We start from the raw sequence: 20,044 nt of genomic DNA, 5'->3' as shown, positions 1-20,044 counted from the left end.
ATGCTTTCTGTTCTCAGTGATGTTGTGATGTTGAAAAGGCGTCATGGGAGTTACCTCCATTGAAACTTCACAACAGCACAATGGTCAGATGAGGAAACTAGTGAAGCTCAGATACGAAATTTCCCCCCACCCTCTCCCGGGAACCTAGTATCCTGGAGCTGGCATTTGAATTTGGGTCCCTTGCTGGAGGGTTTTCACCAAGCCCCTTTGCTGCTTCTCCAGGACAGGCTTGGATGCTAGTGATAAAGGTCAGAGGTGGGTTCCAAACAAGCATTGTTTAATTTGGGGTTAACAAAATTCAGGGGAGAGGAAAGATCCACTATATGGAAGAGTCCCACAGGAGATGGGGTTTTATTTCAAATGCCAAGAGACTAAACTGAATAAAAGATTGAAGATTCTAGCACGGGGAATGGTCTGAGCAGAGCAGTGGAGCAAGTGTCTGTTCAGGACCTGGAGGAGGTGAACTTGCCTGGAGGGGGGGCTTTGTGTGGGGGAAGCTGGGACGTCAGTTCTGCATTGCTCATCAGAGTTGTGTGTGCTGATGGTGACTAAGGGAAATTTGGGGTCAGATTCCTAAATCATGGATGCTGAGCTCAGGAGTCTAGAGCAGTGCTTCCCAAGCTGTGTTCTATGCAGTCCTGGTGTCCCAGGAGCTTTCTTGTGAAAATGCATTCTGTGGTCAAATAAATGTAGGCAACACTTCGCAAAGTTTGTACGAATTTCTCAGTCTTGAATTTACTAATTTATACTGTGTTTTCCCCAGAAGGAAGAATCAGAGCACGGAATCTTTGTTTCTCAGAAACCCCATGAACAGCTACTCTGCGTGCTAGTTCTGTTTCGTGCTGTTGGAAAACACTGGCTCAGACTGTTCTGTGCAGGATGAGACATTAAAAACATTTCTGAAGAAGACAATAATGAGAAAGTATGACTTAAACTTTTATGCTGCTTAAGACTGCCTGCAGTTTTTAATTCTCTTAGGCACAGATCCAAGCAGCCAATTTTTATAAATACAGAGAAGTCCTAAAATTTCATGGAATCCCAGAGTCACTTATCAGAATGGATTTTGAGATTTCTTTTTACTTTAGTGTTTTTAAAACTTTAAATGCCGAGCTTCTGGCTTCTGTTGCTCTCCTTATTGACACCGAGTTTGAAAGACTGTTTCCTTATTGATCTCATTTATTCAATATTAGCATTACCTTGGGCATTAGGAACAGAAGAGAGGTGCAGATGGAGGGAGAGAAACCTGACCCCCCCCCCCCCCCCCCCAGGTTTCCTGTAGCATTCTTCACACCACATTGGTGATGAAGAAAGGATTTACTAGGACCTCATGTGATAGATAAGGCCATGGTGAGACTGAGGCACTTTCCAGTCTCTCTGGCAGCTGTTGATAAAGCTTTTAATGCCATTTCTGGCACCCTGGTCTTAAAACTCCACTCTGACACTTTGGTCCAGTTGAACCATGTGACACACTTAGCACTTGTGTTCTGCATTGTCAACTCCAGATGATCACAGGATCATGGGAGAGTGAATCCAAAAACTGTTCCCTCCTTTTTTGAAGTAGACTCACATGGACAATTGCATTTCTTCAATACCCTTGATTGCTTTCTTCTCTGCCTTTAATAGCTGTTTTTAGGATCTTGTTCTCTATGTTTTGAAATAAGGTAGCAAGTAAATGTCTTAGGTAGAATTAACCAAGTGAGAACATTTGATCCAGACAAATGTTAGCAGAATTGAAACTACAATGAACTCAGTTCGTCGGGAAGGCCTTCAATTAAAATGTATTCTTTATAAATACAGGTTAACACATCAATTTCTGATAGAAATTGTCATGCTTACCAAGGACCACGAGCCAGACATTTGTATCATTCTTTTAAACATATATTTAGACTGCAGCCATGGAAAATGGGAGAAAAATCAGGAGGGTGAATTGCAGAATACATCCCGAAGTTTTCTTAAAAGCAATACTGCATTTATACCAAACTCAACTTGGAAAAGTGGATAAATGTGTGTCAGGAGAAAAGAAAAAAGGTGTCCAGGAGTGAGTGTTTCCAACTTGTTTTTTAGTATCACTTACTCTATTTTTTTGGTCACCCTAAATGGTCAAAAGTTTTTCTACAGCCAACTGGAATCCTTTTTAATTAAACTGTCCTTAGAAAGTGTGTGTCTGAGGGTGTATTGCTATTTTCTTTGGTTTGTTTGTATCTGGTACTCTTGGAGATTTTTGAAATAATCTAGAAACACTTATGTCATAGACACTGTTTACTGTCTTTCAACAATAGTTTACTTTTTTTTTTTGGTTAATGGGACATGTGGTGTTGGAGCATGTATTTGAGAAACAGGACAGACAGCATGGAGGTCGAGGGTGAGGCACTGAAATCCTTCTGCTTAGATTCAAGGCCTGGCTCCACTTCATACTAAGGATGTAATTTGGGGCAACTCACTCAGCCTCTCTGGACCTTGGTTTCTCCTTTTATAATACGGGGTTGGTGATAATAGAACTTACCACATATGTTTTTTGTAGATATTTAAGAGCTTAGAATAGTATCAGATACATAAGTATTAAATAAATGTTGGCCATTATTACTAAATAAATTACTAATAAATGTTAGGCATTACTTTTAGATTTTATTATTTGAAAAGGTGGTTTCCTTCTTATTTTTGGTGGGTTACTGCAGGAGGGGGAAGAAATTAGGCAGGAGGGCAGTATAATTATTATTTTTTTAATACACTGGGACATCCTTAACTGGAAGATAGGACTTGAGTGTTATGTTTTTATGTGTATACAGAAGCCATATCACTTTCCCCTGGATAATGGCAAGCTTCAGAACTCTATGCAGCTGTGGACGTGACTTCTAGCTTTGTGTTCTCTACCAGAAGTGTTATTAGAAAGGGGACCTGGCTCTGAGTGGGTCTGCCTAGGGCCGGCTGGTAGTGTGTGGGGTCTTGACTTTGTGCAGGAAAGATTTCACAACATGAGTCCAGGTGATTTTGAGAGTATGTTTATTAAAGCTGGGGACAGTGAAACAAGGGAGGGCCTAGGATAGAAGAAGCAACAGGAGAACTTAGGTGGGGCTGCTTTGGTTCTCTAAAAAGTCAGAGAAAAGGGGGCCTTGGAGGTGGTTTGGAGGGTTAGCCCGGGAGGAGCTGCCACTGCCCATTGCCCCCTGGTTGCAGGTCTCATGGGACCCTTAGAGTTTAGGAGACTCATGCCTGTGGGAGAAGAGGAGGGGGGCGTAGGGAAAAAGCACAGGCTGGGCTCTTTGTTATGAGGGTTTTTAAAGGCTGAGAGTTTAGGGGAGATCTTAGGGGAGATCTCAATAGAATAGTCATCAGCTTTTCCAGGTGGGCTCTTTCAGGGTCCTAGTCTCCACTAATTGGTCAGTGCCAGGGCAGGGGGGTCATTAGTCATTACAGTAAGTCCTGGCTTCACCCACCTGGTTTTGCTGCTTTTCTGGGCCTGGAGCTGAAACACAACTGAGGCCTAGATGTTATCTCTAGGGAGGTAATTGCTGTATCTGGCTGTAAATTGCTCAGCCAGTTTGTTCAGCTACCTGTCTCAGTTTCCCCATTCCACTTGCTAAGGAATTTTCCCAACTAGTTACTATCCTTCCTCAGAAGGTTGAAAATAACCTGAGAAAACATTTAGTTTACCTTCCCAGTTTGAGAAACCTTCTGTGGCTTTTTGACACTAAAGTGTACAATGTTTATGGTCCCCCAAAACCATAAACATGTGTGCCAATGGCTGTTATTGTGGTTGTCAGTGATTAGGGGGAAGGGGCCCTATAAATTCCAGACCCTGTTGGTGACAGTGATTGGGGTTTTTTTTGTGTTTTTTTTTTTTTTTTTGGTTATGGTGTTAAGTGATTAAAAATCAGGTTATTAGTTAACCATAATATAGTTACATAGCTAAATTCCACAGAACTGTATTTAATGCCATTACTGACCATAAAATTGATAGTTTGATATTTTAGGATGACTTTTGCTTGTTAGATGTTTGTCTTTGACATAGTTTGAGAAATATGTTCCCTATATAAGTCCAATCTCATCTCTGAAGTATTCCCAAGTTTTTTGGTTTAGAATTTTTCCTGATAGTTTGCCACTAAGTCAGAAACTGTGATGTGTGTTTGAGACATTCCAAAACCTTTTGAGTCCATAGCGCCTAAATTCTTTCTCTAAATGGTTTCTCTACATCTGTATTATTATTTCAGTTTCTTCCCAAAGCGATGACATCTAACCCTGTATCTTCAGTCTACAGAGCTCACATTTGTTTTCTCCTCTCCAGAAGGCATTTCATCCATGTTATACTATCCCCACCTCAAATTCAGTGTCTTCAAAACAGAATAATTTCTCAAACTATGTCCATCTTCTTTCTTGCCCATCAGCGCCTTAGTAATGACATCCTTATTCTCCTGGTTACTGATCACAACAATTTTGAACTTTCCCTAGCCTTTATCCCTTTATCCTTTTTAGCCACACAGTCCCTCAAATCCTTTCATTCTTCATTGGTACTCTTTTTTCCCAACCATCCGTCTTTCATCTTATTTCTTCTTACTTGGTCAGGAACTCATGGCTTCATGCCTATATTATTAAAACAGCCTTCTAACTAGCCTCTGAGACAAAGATATTCAGTCCTCTCTTACCTGTGTAGCTTTCAGATTAAAGCCCATAGTTTATGTTTTACTCCTGATTAACACTGAGAGTGGTTCGAAGTAAAGCCCAGACTCTTCAATCAGCTCATCTACATTTGGCCCTACCACCATTTGCCATTAACATCTTCTGTTTTGCAGCAGGAACTTTTTTTTATGCTTAGTGTCATAACTTTATCACACTGGCCTCTTTCTTAACTTATTTTGTTCTAATCATTTGGGATCTCCTCTTCCCACATTTCCACTCATCTATCTTTCATCCATTTCTCATGAACTTCATTTCAGTTCATGTCTTCCCATTGTCCGTCAGATATACTTCTGCACTTAAAAGCCTATAACCCAGTGGTTCTCATCCTGTGGGTCGCACGACCCTTTCACAGGGGTCGCCTAAGACCATCCTACATATCAGATATTTACATTACGATTCATAACAGTAGCAAAATTACAGTTATGAAGTAGAAACAAAAATAATTTTATGGTTGGGGGTCACAACATGAGGAACTGTATTTAAAGGGCCAGAAGGTTGAGAACCACTGCAACCCTTCTTTTCTCTATCTCTCATTTATTGCCTTGTAAGAATACCTAACTGTTACTGTCCATTTTTTAAAATTTCCAGTTAATAGTTTTCATTTTTATATTTCCATGTTTTATGTTTTTCACTTAATCAGTTCTTAACTCCCCAAGGGCAGGTATTATTGCTTATGTGGATATTTTCTCTCAGAATGATTTATATAGTAGGTACTATATAAAAACATGTGGAGTGAATCCATGGTTAATATTTGGGGGAGTCAACATATGCATGACTTTGCTTGGGATCAGATGAGATGTTATGAGGCAGCATTATATGAGTACTATGCAAATGTAAGGTGGTGTGAGTAATTCTGGGTATGTTTTTGGCTTTTGTTGATAATGTCCTCCATTCTGGAATATCAACACTCCCTGAACTTCTCATGACTTTGAAGTTTAGACAGAGACACTGTGATAGATATGTTTTCATAATAGGTCTTACACATAAGATCTAATTTGTTCATGTTTGTTTATTTACATATATTTTACTAGGTCTTTTATGTATTCAATTTGGATATTTGTGAGTCGAAAAGCTTCTTAAGAGAGACGTGCTATTTTATTGTCACCTCTGCCTGCTGTGGGGTCTTCATTATGGGGCTAAAGAACCTTATTTATCTCTAAACTCATTGGTTGAGGACTGAGATTATATCAGACTCTTTTGCATCTTCACAGTAAACCTCACTGCCTTCCCACACGTCATCCTTCCCAGACTGTCTAATCTGGAATTTCAGATGCTCCCCCTCTAAGCCATTTCCACATTTCAGCTAGTACGAGCCATGACAAATTACAGGCTAGAAGGGGAGCTGCTTGCATTCTGTAATAGAGCACTGTACACCTAAGCATTTTGTTAGAAAGGAATACAGAATCTATAGCTGATATATAGCATACATTTTCTTCCCAGACAGATCTGTGTCCTTATTAATTTTTTTCTCATCCTTTTTTCCAGGTGTCTATGTTTGTGAACATATTGGGCTTGTTGCTCTCTTTGTAAATCTGTAGTTACTGCTCTGGAAAAGTCTAACTTGATGTCCTCTCAGAAGTATTCCCTCTTTTCCATCATCAGGTCATCCCGGTGTCCTCCCCGAACATCCTTCTCAACTGCCCCTGATGCATGCATAGCTGTTCTCTGCTGTCCATTCCACCAGATGGCCTCAAAGCTAACAGACAGAAAAAGAAAATAGCGAATGGTAAGAATTTTTTTCCCTCTTAGAAAATGTCTAATACATTTACTTTTAAGTGCTGCCAATGCAAGGTTTTTCTTATGAGTAGATGGTATTTCAAAATGTTGTTTTTAGGATATTAAAAGTTTAGGAACTTTTTGGGGATCCCTTTTATGGTGGTGGGTCAGGAGGATGAAGATGCAAGAGCACATTATAGATAACTTTTTCAAATATCTCACATTTTGGAGATTCTGAGTTTTAGATCTGAGTTCCATTGACTTCTAGTGTCACCCATTGCATAACCCATCGATACCTTAAACTCAGCATAGCCAAAGACGAACTCATTCTTTCTGTTCTACCATAACCTTTTATTTTGTGTACTTCAAAGATTGGTGTTGTCATTTACCTGCTGCCCTCATGCCCTACCAGCCACTCATTCCGTATTCAAGTATCCTGCCATGTCTTCTAAATATTTTTCTAATCCATCTCCATTTTCTTATTCTTATAGCTCCAGCTTTGGCTCTTTCAATTACCTTCCTACTGGGCAATACAATCTGATGTGGATAATCCTACCCTACTCCCACTCTCTCAAAAAAGGTCTCATTGAGTTATTTCCCTTATGGGCTAATGAATACAATTGAAGCTTTTTAGCATTCCATGTCCCAGCTGTCTCATTTCCATAATCTTTCCACACCTGGATCCACTAATGTCTTTGATTTCATGGTCTAGTCATGATCCAGTTCCTGAGTCAGTCCTGATTGAGCCAGGATGCATGTAAATGTTTTCCATCCCCCTCTTCCCTCTTCCCAGGTCCAATGGGCACTTAAAGTTAAGCCACCACCCTGGATCAGAAATTCAGTGGCCCAGTGATGTCCTCTGACTTGCTGAATCTCTACTAATTTCCTCCCTAGTATTCAGAGTGAATTTCCTTTCCCCATGTGCTGTGATTTGGTGGCTGTGATTTGCATTTCTTCCATCTATCTTGACCTAATCTGGGCTTTTATTGGGATCCTATTGCCAAAATTTGGCCAGTTACTCAGTTTAGTAGTCTAGCATATCTTTAATGCTTCAACTTGGACGTCAACTTCTTGATGGTTGAGGTGCCTGAATTATTTTTATCAGGACTGGTGATTGTGACACCCAAGAGCGCCTGAGATGATTGTTTGCTCACTGTGTGTATTAGTTTTTTATGACTCCAGTAACAAATTACCACCAATTTGGGGGCTTAAAACAACAGAAATTTAGGTATCAGCTCTCTCCAGAGTCCTAGGGAAGAATCTGTTCCTTGTCTGTCCCACCTTCTGGTTGCTGCTGACATTCCTTGGCTTGTGGCTACATCACTCCACTATCTACCTCCATGGTCACATTGCCTTTTCCTCTTCTCTCTGTAGTCAGCTCCCCTTCTGCTTTCCTCTAACAAGCATACTTTTTACTGCTTGTAGGGCCCAACTGGCTAATCCAGAATAATCTCTCTCCATCTCAAAATTTAATTTGATCATTGAAGGTAGTATTTACAGATTCCAGAGATTAGGACCTGTTATCTTTGGAGGCCCTTATTCAGTCTGCTGCACTGTATTTTACATACCTAATTTGGGCTTGCTATTTCTCCTGGAATCCCAAGTCCTGACCATTCCTGAATCATGGTTAAGCTTGTCACCCCCTTTAGCAGAACTGTTTTTTATCAACCTCACCGACCCATAGAGAATTGGCCTCAGCAATGCTGTCCATTTCCCCAGAGCCTGTCTCATGCCTGGGGCAGGTATTACCTCCCCTGCTTTGTTCATTTTGCCTCAGTCTGATATCTTGAATTATAGGAAATATCAAGTCTCTTTTCAAAATATCATCCTGTGATGCTCCCTCTCTCTGCCACAAAGACCTTGCTATTCAGGCTCTCCAAGATTGTCTCCATAGTGCTTCACGTAGGACATACTGATTAGGACATACAGAGACATGCCCTGAGACATGGGCTGCTGTCTCCTTATCTAGAAAGCCCCTTTCCTTCTTCCGTGTGTGGTGAAATAGTGCTCATTGTGTAAGGTCTTGTCCAAGATTTTCTTGTTCAGATTTTCTGAAAATTTCTTGAACTGCACCCCTCTCTCCTTTTCCATGCAGAATCAATTACTCCATCACTTCTTCTTCAGCACTCTGTTTGTGCTTAATTCTTAACCGATTGTATTCTACTTTATTGTGTCTACGTCTCCTTCTTCTTATACTGAGTTTCATGAGAACCAGGAATAGGATATTTCTCATCTTTTTTATTTAAACCTGACACATGACCCACAATAAATGCTTGATATAATATATAATATAATAAATGTGTGTATTTGATCAGTTTCAAATTTTCCATAATTTAGACTATCTTAGGATATATGGATATCTATCAATTTCCTATGAACCTCCAAATAATTGTTATTTTAGGTGGCTTTGTACAGTTCATTTTGGCTCTTGTTCCCAGTACAAATTGGTTTAAAATATTCTAATTTATATATTCTGTGCTTAAATTTTATTCACTGTAAGGGGTCATTACACTTAATCCTCTGGGGAAACCAGTTTACTTTAATATGAGACTTTACTACACGTGAAAAACTACCAGTATAATGTTGACACTTTATTGTCTTTTTGTAGATTTAGACATTTAAGCAGGAATCTGGAATTTTATTTGTCAGGATTGCTTCTCTTGAGCCATTGGCTATGTGTTGAAACAGTACTGGGGCTTTTTTAATCTCCCCTTTCCCTGGATGCTTTGTTTGGTTTGAGTAGATTGGAATTTCAGCATCATTTTTTTGCACCTTTTCACTGGAAGCTGTGTGCAGAATTTCCCACTACCTCCCTGATCCGAAAAGTACTGCCCTGTGAGTTATTAGCCCTGTTGCATTGCTGGCATCTGTTTCCTATTTCTAGGAGTTTTGTAGAGAGTGCCGGTATTTTATTTCATTGCATGTCTTATATTTATGGGAAACTCAAAGGGCTTTTGCGGATTTTCTTTTTTGGTATCTAATCTTCTAACAGCTCTCTGAGGTAGGTAGCGTGAAGTTTTATCTCCATTTTGCAGGTGCTATAACAGTGGTATCACACAACTTGATGTAGGCCCCATAGCAGGTCAGGGCCCAGTGGAAACCATCTCCTCAGTTTTTCAACCTCCGTTTCAGGGACCGAGATATCAAATAACTTAATTTTAATTTTAACACCTATTCCATTTTGTTTTTGCATGAAATATTATTGTCAGCACTTATATGGTAGCCAGTGGTCCAATTTTAGTATTATTTTTTCATCTTCTGCATCCTATAATCCCTTCTCTTTTGTTACACGCACACACACACACACACACACACACACACACACACACACATGATACTTTGTTTTTACAATAAGTGTATAAATATACTTTGTGTGTATAACAAAAATATACTTTCGCCCTGGCTGGTGTTGCTCAGTTGGTTAGAGGGTCCTCCTGAGCTTCGAAGGGTTACAGGTTCGATTCCTGTCAGGGCACATACCCAGGTTTTGGGTTCTATCCCCAGTCAGGTGCATTCAGAAGGGAACTAATCAATGTTTCTCTCTCATATCAATGTTTCTCTCTTCCTCTCTCTATCTAGAATTAATGATGAGTATGTCCTTGAGAGAGGATTAATTCTCTCTCTCTCTCTCTCTCTCTCTCTCTCAAAATAATTTATATACAAATTTGAAGTTACTTGGTCAGGGGACTATATGCATATATATGAAATTTCAGTTTTATCAGCTTATATTACGTTTTGACTAACATTTTTGTCAGTTGAACATACACTATAGGTATTAGCTAGAGATATCAAAATATTTAAAAAGACATACAACCCCCGACAGTGGAAAATGAAAGAAAGTAACAAATACAATAAATTGAACAGCAGGTACTCATTAATAAGTGAAATAAGTTTTAAAATTTAATTCTTTTATGCAAAGGACATTTACCCCAAAGTGAGCTTATGCTATAACTTCCATATACTTTTCCTCAAATATTAGGATTTTTTTCCTCTCTTTCAGAGGGCAGTTAATACATTTTTTTTTTACTGTAAAGTTTACTGCAAATGTAAGTTTTTGGTCAGATTTGCCAGTCTTCAAAGGGACATCTCAACGGGTTTTGTGTCTGTGTTGTAGGGTGTGTGCAAGGCTTTTTCTTTTTCAAGACTGACTTGGGAATGCCCCACTCTTTTGCCAAGTGGCATTAATTATCCTTTTGCTTCTAGAGCACTGGGCTGCCTGGCAGGGAAGCCTCCCAGTTTCTGGAGTCTGAGGCACAGGGTTGGTTTGTTGCTGTGGCATGGCGGTGATGCAGGCTCCTACACAGCTGCTTCAGGACTCAGCCTCCAGACTGCGATTTTCTTAAGCCCTGAGAGGGGATTTAGAGCACCTGGTGGGGGGACGCAAGGCGCCACCCCTCCGCTTTGTCATCCTCTCCTCCCACCCCCTGTGCTTCTGAGAACCACCCAGCTGCAGTGTTTTTGCCTTGAAACCATTTGGAGCGGCTGGAATGGAGGCCACCCAGAGCTTCTGGGAGCAGCTGTGGCTGCAGGTCTCCTATTGGCCAGAGCAGAGAAGGCTCTCACTTATCTCCACTGAACACGGGTGGTCACGATCCCTTAGGATAAAGCAATTTCTCACTGTCTGGGGGTGGAAGCTATTGTCCTCCTTTCCAGCTTGTTGTTTGAAGTCATTTTGTTAGGCTTCCGGCTTCTGCTGACTCACAGACACACACATGAAAACTCCCTCCCTCCCCCACCTCTTCCCTCCCTCATCCCCATTTAATGGCTTTTGAAATAACAGCAGATAACAAATCTCCCTGCTAGGGCTTAAACAGTAAGTAGAAGGAACTGTTCACACAGGTCCACAAAGTACGAAAAACTTCATCCAGCCTTCCTCTTTCCCTGCGAACTCTATTTCCTTTCCTGTCTCCCCTCCTTAAATATTCTGGCTGAGCCCCAAGCCTAAATGTGGCTCACATATGATTGCAGACACATCATTCACATTGGGGTTCTTTGTAGATGAACAAGTTGGAGGATGCCATTTTTGTGTCCCCAATAGAAACTTCCCATTTCTAATGAATATTTTATAAAGACACTTCTTCACCTACCTCTCTCATTTGGGCTGAACTGTAATTAAAATGAATGAAGAACTTGATTCCTGGTGTGTGCACCTGGACTCTTTGTGGAGTCTCTCTTAGCAGTCTCTCTCAGGATTTCTAAAGCAGAAAATCAAGCTTATTCACAATAGAAGCTTATAGTTTTAGAAACCACATGGATAGGAGTACTGTAATTTGCAAGATTTGGCAGGCCATCAATGAACCCAGTAGCCACAGTGACCAAGACTGAAAATGGAGAAAGTCAGCTCTCCTTCTTAATTACTTTTAAACCATGTTAGCACATTCTCAGGGTCAGAACACAGTTCACATATGTCGTTGTAGTGATTTTTTTCTTGCAATAAAATAATGTTCTTCAAACTAGAACCAGAGGAATGGTATATGATCAGTCTCAAAGAGGTCAGAAGGGAGAGGGGTGCATGGGACTGGATCAGAGAAGGTGAAGAGAGCAGCCAAAGAGCATAGATACACAGACACAGACAACAGTGTGGTGAAGGCCAGGGGAGGGGTGGTGGGGGCGGGTGGAGGTGGGCAAAGGAAGAAAAATGGGGGACATCTGTAATAGTGTCAACAATAAAAAAATAATGTTCTTATGTTGTTTTAGCACAAACAGGACTTTTTATTCATTGAGGAAAAATCGAAAGAGTGTGTAGACAGCATTTTTACATGGTAGCATTATAAACTTCCTACTATTAGTAACATGTACTCATTGTGTACTTAGAAAATTCCCAATATATCAGATCCCTTTTGTATGGGTCACTACTTGCCCAACTAAATAAATTACTTGACCAATAACATGTACACCTTTCTCAATGATATTTTAGACTAATATAAAGATTTAAAATAGTCTCCGTCCTCTAAATTATTGTCCTCAGTTCAAAAGGGCTGGAAAACCATTTTCTCATGTTTTACAACACAGCTCCCAGGACCCTAGGCTTCATTATTCTTTATAATTTTCAAAACGGACTGTTCTTTAGGTAACCATCCATTTCTAGACCATCTTAAAACAAGCCACAGACTGATACAGATACTCTGCCAGTGTCTAGGCAATGGAAGGTTCTGGAAAGTAGATCATGTTCCCTTGGGTGGTAGGTATGATATAAATTTTAGATGTGTTTGTGTTTGACATAAACATATACAGCTCCTAGTACGAAAATCAGAAACCTTTCAATTTCCCTAAGGCCCACCTCCCTGTGCTTGTGCCTTGAATGCAGATGGTAATAGAGGCAGGCTCTGTGTGGAAATGCTGGACATCTCTGCTTAGGTTAGAGCGTTTGCTCCAGGCCTCAGGGGATAAAGACAGAGGCTGGTTTTCTAGCTTGCCCTGGAGCCCTGGAGCCTTTGCAGACCTAGGTAATGGCCTTCCTGTGCAGGATCTTGCCTGCAGCCTCCCACAGTGCAGGGTGAGGGAGTGGGGAGCAGAGGGAGGAGGGAGATAATTCAGCCTCTGCTAGATGTCAGGCACTGTGCTGGGTGCTGTCCATACATTTCACTGAATCTGTACCACAGCCTTGACAAGGAACTATTTTACAAATGATGCAACACAGAACTTCAGGGGTCAGACGTTGGGGCCAGACATCTCGGGTTTGAATCATGACTTCGCTATCTTCAAAGTACGTGGCAGCCCAGTGCTTCACTTTCCCCATTTGGGAAGTGGGGATAGTAACAGAACCAACTTCAATTGTTTGTTGTTGGGATAAGTAAATGAAGTATTATAAAGTGCTTAGAAGAGCACCTGCCCAGTTCTATTAAGATCAGTGTTTGTTAAATAAAAGAAAGAGAAATAGGTTAATGAACCTGCCCAGTTCATATAAGTAAGTAGCTGGGTTAAGATTGGGACCTGCATTTGTTGGCTTGAAAAAGGTAATCTTTTCGCCTCACCATCCACCATACTCCCTTTCTTTTCTTCCTAGTTACATTTGAGTTTCCAGATTCTGAGTCCAACTAGAACCAGAGGGATGGATACATGAACAGTTCTCTTCATTCCTCCTCACCTTACCTGATCAGGGTGGCTCTGTGGTCCCCATATAACTCTGGTTTCCTTTTTTCCTTGTCTTGGTAGGGACATTCTAGGGCCTGTGATTCGGAGCTTAAACATGTAAGGCTGTGCATGTAGGCAGGTGATAAAGATTTTCCAAAAATCTCTGGGGTTGCTCAGGATTTAAGGATGGACCCTTTGTTGTTTCATTTTTTTTACATTTATTTTTCAATTATAAGTTGACACAGTATTACATTAATTTCAGGTGTACAACATAATAATTAGACATTTATGTACCTTATGAAATACACCACCATAACTCTAGTGCCCTTCCCTTTGATGTTTCTTACTGTTATTTTGTGTGTTGGTTCTTTTATGTTCTCAAAAATAGAAGCCTCTTTTAAACAAATTCTGTGTCATTTACCTCTCATTGTCCTCATTCCAGGCAGTAGGCTCCCTGCTGAGCACACAGGTAACAGCTCATGAGTGTTTGGATTGAGGAAGGAGAAGATCACATTTAATGGCTTTATTCTGTCTCTAAACATAGAGTGACACAGGGCAGCTGTTTTTCCTCTTCATGGTGGCAGGATCAAGAGTTTATGGTCTAGATGTGGGGATTTTTGACATGACCTTGCTTGTCCTAGCAATTTCTGCTGGGCTTTTCAGTTCTGAGCTTACGTCCCTCTATCTTAGGTCTTCAAATGTTGTGCATTTGGCATGAACCTGTGTATCTTCTGCCAATTTCCTTCTTTATACTCTCTCTTAAGAAATGCTGCTAAATATGGAGAATGTATTTACACAGTCCTTAGGTGTGACGACGAGGAACATAACATTTGGTCTCCACTAAGGAAAATATGGAAAGGGGTTTGATTACTCTTGCCTCAGTCCCACCTAACTCACCCACACACATCCAGTTTATTTTGGACAGGAGTTTCCAATAATGTTAAAATTTATGTAAACTGCAATGGCGTTTTTCACTAAGGATGCAGAGTCTTTAAGGCAAGACAACACTATTAATAGAATGTGGATGTGTGTGGTTTATTTTTGTTTTCAAAATGGAAACGTTTCTTTGGGGTTTTGGCATGCTCTTTGATATGTTGAAAGATGAGAAAACATCATTTGGGAAACTCAGCACTTATACCATATTAGGAAATTTACAGTGCCTCAGATTTCACATTTAATGTTTTAATTGCCTGGTTTGGTAATAGAAAAATTTCAAGCTTCTCTCTTTCATTTAGAGTTACCACCATTTTTTTGCCTCCTCTCCAGTGGTGGGCTGCTGCCAGCTTCTACTTCCTGCCCCAGCCCCAGCAGGGTCTGAAAAAGGAGTTCATCACATGTCCTTTGGAACCAATATCATGTTGGCTTCTTACATACTGTTTTGTGTGTGCAATACCACACATGCAGTTATTTCCTGTGGTTCTTGAAAATATCTTAAAAGTGCAACTGAAATTGAGTTTATTTTTGAAGCTTCTTAGTTATCTTTGAGCAGAGGGTGCTACTCTGAACCTTATGTAAAGTACAGAAGAAATCAAAGAAAGAGCTACCATCTTGGTCTGAGGGCAGTATTTAAGAGACACACCTAGACATTATAAAAGAGATAGAGGGAAGGAGGGAGGGAGAGATAGAGATAGAGAGAGAATGAGAGAGAGAGAGAGAGAGAGAGAGAGAGAGAGAAGAATAGAGAGGAGAGGAAAGAAGAGAAGTTAGGTTTAGGCTTCTGGAAAAATTAAGACCCAAAATAAAGTTGACATTTACTCTTCTTACAAAAACCTTCCTAGAAGAAAACAATGAAAAACAATGATGAAAGGACTTCAAAAAGTCATTTCTTATGGACAGTAAAATGTGGAAGGAGCAATCCTATATGTCATCTCTGTAAGTCATACAGAATCCAGGTTTTAGAAGGGAAGTTTGCTCTCAAATAGGAATTAAGACTTTAGCATTAGGTAGCTGAGAGTGGGGATTCCTTTCATTTTCCATGGACAGATCTCTCTAAATATTATTTGCAATTAAAATATTTATATTACTTTTAAAATCCAAATATAATTTTGAATTATATAGTAATCCATGTTTATTGAAGAAAATTTGTAAAATACAGAAAGACCTCCAAAATAAAATAAAAATGAAGTGTAATTATATAAGCTAGAGAGAATTTTAATATATTTCCATTTAATATTTATTTCTATGTGCTTATATCTATATGCATTTTTATATGTGGGATCACAGTGTATACAGTTTTGAATTCTTTCTTTCTGCATAATAAAATAAAATGACATTTGATGGTTGTATTGTAGTTCTTGGCGGAACTTTATCACAATTTATTTTATAATTTCCTATGGATTTTTTGCTATACTAATTATGTTGTTCTTGGTGGTGGTTTATTGTGTTAGGTTAAGCAATGTTATAAAGAGCATCTTTGAATATGAATAGTTTTTTCATTATCCTGACTATTTTATCAGATTAGTGTTGTGTTCTACATGGACCCCTGCACATAGTGGCAAATTGCTTCCCAAGAAAGTTGTACAAGCTCAACACTGACATTTCAGAATGCCCATCTAGATGCCCAGCTAGATACTGACCTCCCTTTTTTTTAAAAAAAAAATTTCCCTAATATGGCAGGAGGAAAAATAATATCTTCTTTATTACTTTAATTAATATTTCTTTGTGAATTATTTGTATTGTTAGAAATTTTATTCTTATGTTTTATTGGCAATTTGCTTATTGGATTTTTAAAAATAAATTCTTTATAAGCACATTTCTATTTTTCTACTGGGATTTTAATGATTACTTTATTGATCTCTGTGTGTGACTTCTTACATATTCATAATACTAATGCTGTTTGTGGTTTGACTTATTTCTTTTTTTACACAGACATTAAAATTTTAAAATTTGTCTGGTGATAAATACTTTGTAACATCATTTTTCTTTTTTCCCCCTTTAGTTTTGATCTTCTCTTTCTTTTCTCTCTTGCTTTACTGCATTTCTTCAGAATTTTATTTCCTTTTCTATGTAATTTGTCTTTATAATTATCCAGCCCACTTTCCCAAATTAATGTCCTTAATGGGGATTTCTTTACTATTGCCATATGCCTTGGAAATTCCACTTCCATCTCTGTGCATATGCTTCTACCACTTGGCATCCTTTCCCAGGCTTTTCTTTGTTTTACCTTTTAAAACAGAGAAGTTAGTTATAGTCAATTAATATTTGACAAAGGAGGCAAAACATACAATGGGGTAAAAATAGTCTAGTCAATAAATGGTGTTGGGAAAATTGGACAAAAAATTAAACTAGACCACCTTCTTACACCATGCAGAAGAATAAACTCAAAATGTATTAAATACTTAAATATTAGACTCAAAACCATAAAAATTCTAAAACATAGGCAGTAAAATCTCAGATATTTCCCAGCAATTTTTTTTTCTGATATTTCTCCTCAGGCAAGAGAAATAAAAGAAAAAATAATCAAATGAGACTACATCAAACTAAAAAATTTTGTACAGCAAAGGAAACCATCACCAAAATGAAAAGACAACTCACTGAATGGGAGAACATATTTGCCAATGATACATCTGATAAGGGGTGAACATCCAAAATTCATAAAAAACTTATACAACTCAACATAAAAAAAATCCCCCAAAAAATCTTGTTAAAGAAACAGGCAAAGGACCTGAATAGAACTTCTGTAAAGAGGACATACAGATGCCAATTCTATATAATAAAAGCCTAATATGCTAAGTGTCTGGTTGTCTGTTCAACCAATTAAAGCATAATATGCTAATGATATGCTTAGGCTGCTCAACCACTCACTATGACGTGCACTGACCTCCAGGGGGCAGACAGTCGACCGGTTGACCAGTAGCTATGATGTGCACTGACCACCACGGGGCAGATGCTCCGACCAGTAGGTTAGCTTGCTGCAGGGGTCCAGCCGATCGGGACTGAGTGAGATGGGCTGGACACTCCCTGGTGCCCTCCTGTGGTCCCTCCCTGGCTGGCCAACCTCCCGCTTCCCTCCCCGGCTCCAATTGTGCACCCATGGGGTCCCTCAGCCTGGTCTGTGCCCTCTCTCAATCTGGGACTCCTCAGTGGGGCACATTGACTGTCAGGTAGTTCCACCCTATATAATAAAAGGCTAATATGCAAATCAACTGAATGGCAGAAGGACCAATCACTATGATGCACACTGACCACCAGGGGGAAGAAGCTTAACACAGGAGCTTCCCCCTGGTGGTCAGTGCACTCCCACAAGGGGAGCACCATTCAGCCAGAAGCCCTGAGCTGGGCTCACGGCTGGCAAGCGCAGTGGCAGTGGCGGGAGCCTCTCCTGCCTCCACAGCAGTGTTAAGTATCCCGCTCGGGAGCAGCCCTAAGCCATTAGTCGGACATCCCCTGAGGGCTCCCAGACTGCGAGAGGGCACAGGCTGGGCTGAGGGACCCCTCCCGCTCCCCCCCCCCAGTGCATGAATTTCGTGCATCAGGCCTCTAGTAAACATATAAGATGCTCAGAATCACCAATCATCAGAGAAATGCAAATTAAAAACCACAATGAGATAATCACCTCATGCTTGTCAGAATGGCTATCATCAAAAAATCAACAAACAACAAGTGATGATGAGGATGTGGAGAAAAGGGAACTCCTTGTGCACTGTTGGTGGAAATGCAGACTGGTTCAGCCACTGTGGAAAACAGGATGGAATTTCCTCAAAAAATTAAAAATGGAACTGCCTTATGACCTAGCAATTCCACTTCAGGGAATATATCTGAAGAAACCTGAAACACCAATTCAAAAGAATGTATGTACATCTGTGCTCATTGCAGCATTATTTACAATAGCCAAGATCTGGAAACAGCTCAAGTGCCCATCACTAGATGAGTGGATAAAAATGCTGTGGCACATCTACACCATGGAATACTACTCAGCTATAAAAAAGAAGGAATTCTTATCCTTTTTGACAGCATGGATGGATCTTGAGAGCGTTATGCTAAATAAAATAAGCCAGTCAAAGAAAGACAAGTATCACATGATCTCACTTATATGTGGAATGTAATGAAGAGAATAAACTAATAAATAAAATAGAAACATACTCATAGGCACAGAACAGACTGAAAGCTGTCAGAGTGGGAGAGGGTGCGGGACGGGGTGAAAAGGTGAAGGGATTAAGCAAAACAAACAACTCAGAGAGACACAACAGTATGGTGAATGCCAGAGGGAAAGCGGGGAGAGGTAGGTAGAAGAGGGTAAAGGGGAGATAAATGGTGATGGAAGGAGACTTGACTTGGGGTGGTGAACACACAATACAATATGCAGTTGATGTATTGTAGCACTGTACACCTGAAACCTATATAATTTTATTACCCAATGCATCCCAATAGATTTAATAAAAAGAAAAGAAAAAAAATAGAGCAGTTAGGTCACCTCTTTAGAAAAATCTCCCCTGAATACTTCAGCATGCAGTGATCTGTCCTTACTCTGCAGTGCTCATTTGGCACTTCTCATGCACCGACTTAAATCTTTAGTTATGCTGCCATCTCTGTATGTTTGTCACCCTATGTCGACTGCCAGGCCCTGCAAGCACAGATGCTGTTGTTTCATTCTCTGCATAGAACCTTCCCACCTTGTGTACCCCAAGCACACACCTAAAACAGCTTCCCATACATGGGACAACGGTACTCAGCAAAATGTTGTTGATTGATCACTCTGGTGGTTCTTTTTCCATCTGGTTTCCATTTCCTTTTGCTTTTTCATTTCTTCTTCTTATTGGTTTTCTTCTTCAGGATAAGAAATCACTTGGTACATTTACTTGGGGAACCATGTCCTCTACTTGCTCCCTTCTCACTGAAACATTACCTGATGCCCTCTTCGTAATGTGTCATGTTCAACTACCACAGAATCTTGAAGTTCAGAAACTGGCTAGCTAGCTAATTTTCTCATTTTTCATTATATCATTTTGTTTTCTTGGCAGACTAGTCAATGTGATTTTCTAATTCTTAGTATACTTCTTACCTCTCACCTCCTCTGCCAGCTCCACGTGTTTTTAACCCAGACTTGGCTCTTCAGATGCGTGAGGTCCGCCCCACGTTTTAGAAAGGGCATGGCACATATGTGTGAAGAATAAAGAGAAAGCACTGAATAGTGAAACGTGGGCCCTTATTGCACTAGAAGATCAGGAGGAGAGAGGTAGCTGAGTTACTTTACTGAAGAAAGGCCTTATAGATGCGGATGATTATGGATAATGATGTATTGGTGAGGTTCACATGGAGCATGGGGAAAGAGAGGGTATTTAACAGTTGGAAGGAGAATAAACTAAGGCCCAAGAACTGTTAATAGTACACAGTAGTATTTGGTGGAAATGAACATGGTATATAAGTGGAAAATTGAGGCTAATAAGAATGTCTGGGCCCAAAATGGGGAAGAGGGGAACATAATTATCTGTCAGAAAGAAGTAGGCGCTCTCCCTCCCTGGAGCAGGCACGTGCCTTTCCTCTCCCCTCCCCGTCCCCCTCTTCCTAGGCATATTACCTTTACCTTTCTCTCTCCTAAGCTCCAAGGGCCCTTCTGTTGCCTCTGTAACTTATTTCCTGA

The 20,044-nt window shown here is 40.0% G+C and overlaps 1 long non-coding RNA gene across 1 annotated transcript in view; it reads left to right on the top strand.

Annotated features, from left to right (window-relative positions):
* Positions 1-20,044, top strand: part of LOC102257818 — a 104,689-nt gene that overhangs the window by 7,196 nt on the left and 77,449 nt on the right. The window contains exon 2 of the long non-coding RNA XR_313803.2: positions 6,277-6,400. This is a non-coding gene — a long non-coding RNA (uncharacterized LOC102257818). The remainder of the gene's footprint in view (positions 1-6,276; positions 6,401-20,044) is intronic.

The sequence above is a fragment of the Myotis brandtii genome, unplaced genomic scaffold (genome assembly GCF_000412655.1).
Source record: "Myotis brandtii unplaced genomic scaffold, ASM41265v1 scaffold311, whole genome shotgun sequence".
Lineage (NCBI taxonomy): Eukaryota > Metazoa > Chordata > Mammalia > Chiroptera > Vespertilionidae > Myotis > Myotis brandtii.
The sequence above is the reverse complement of the archived record's forward strand: the minus strand, read 5'-3'. Positions and strand labels throughout refer to the sequence as shown.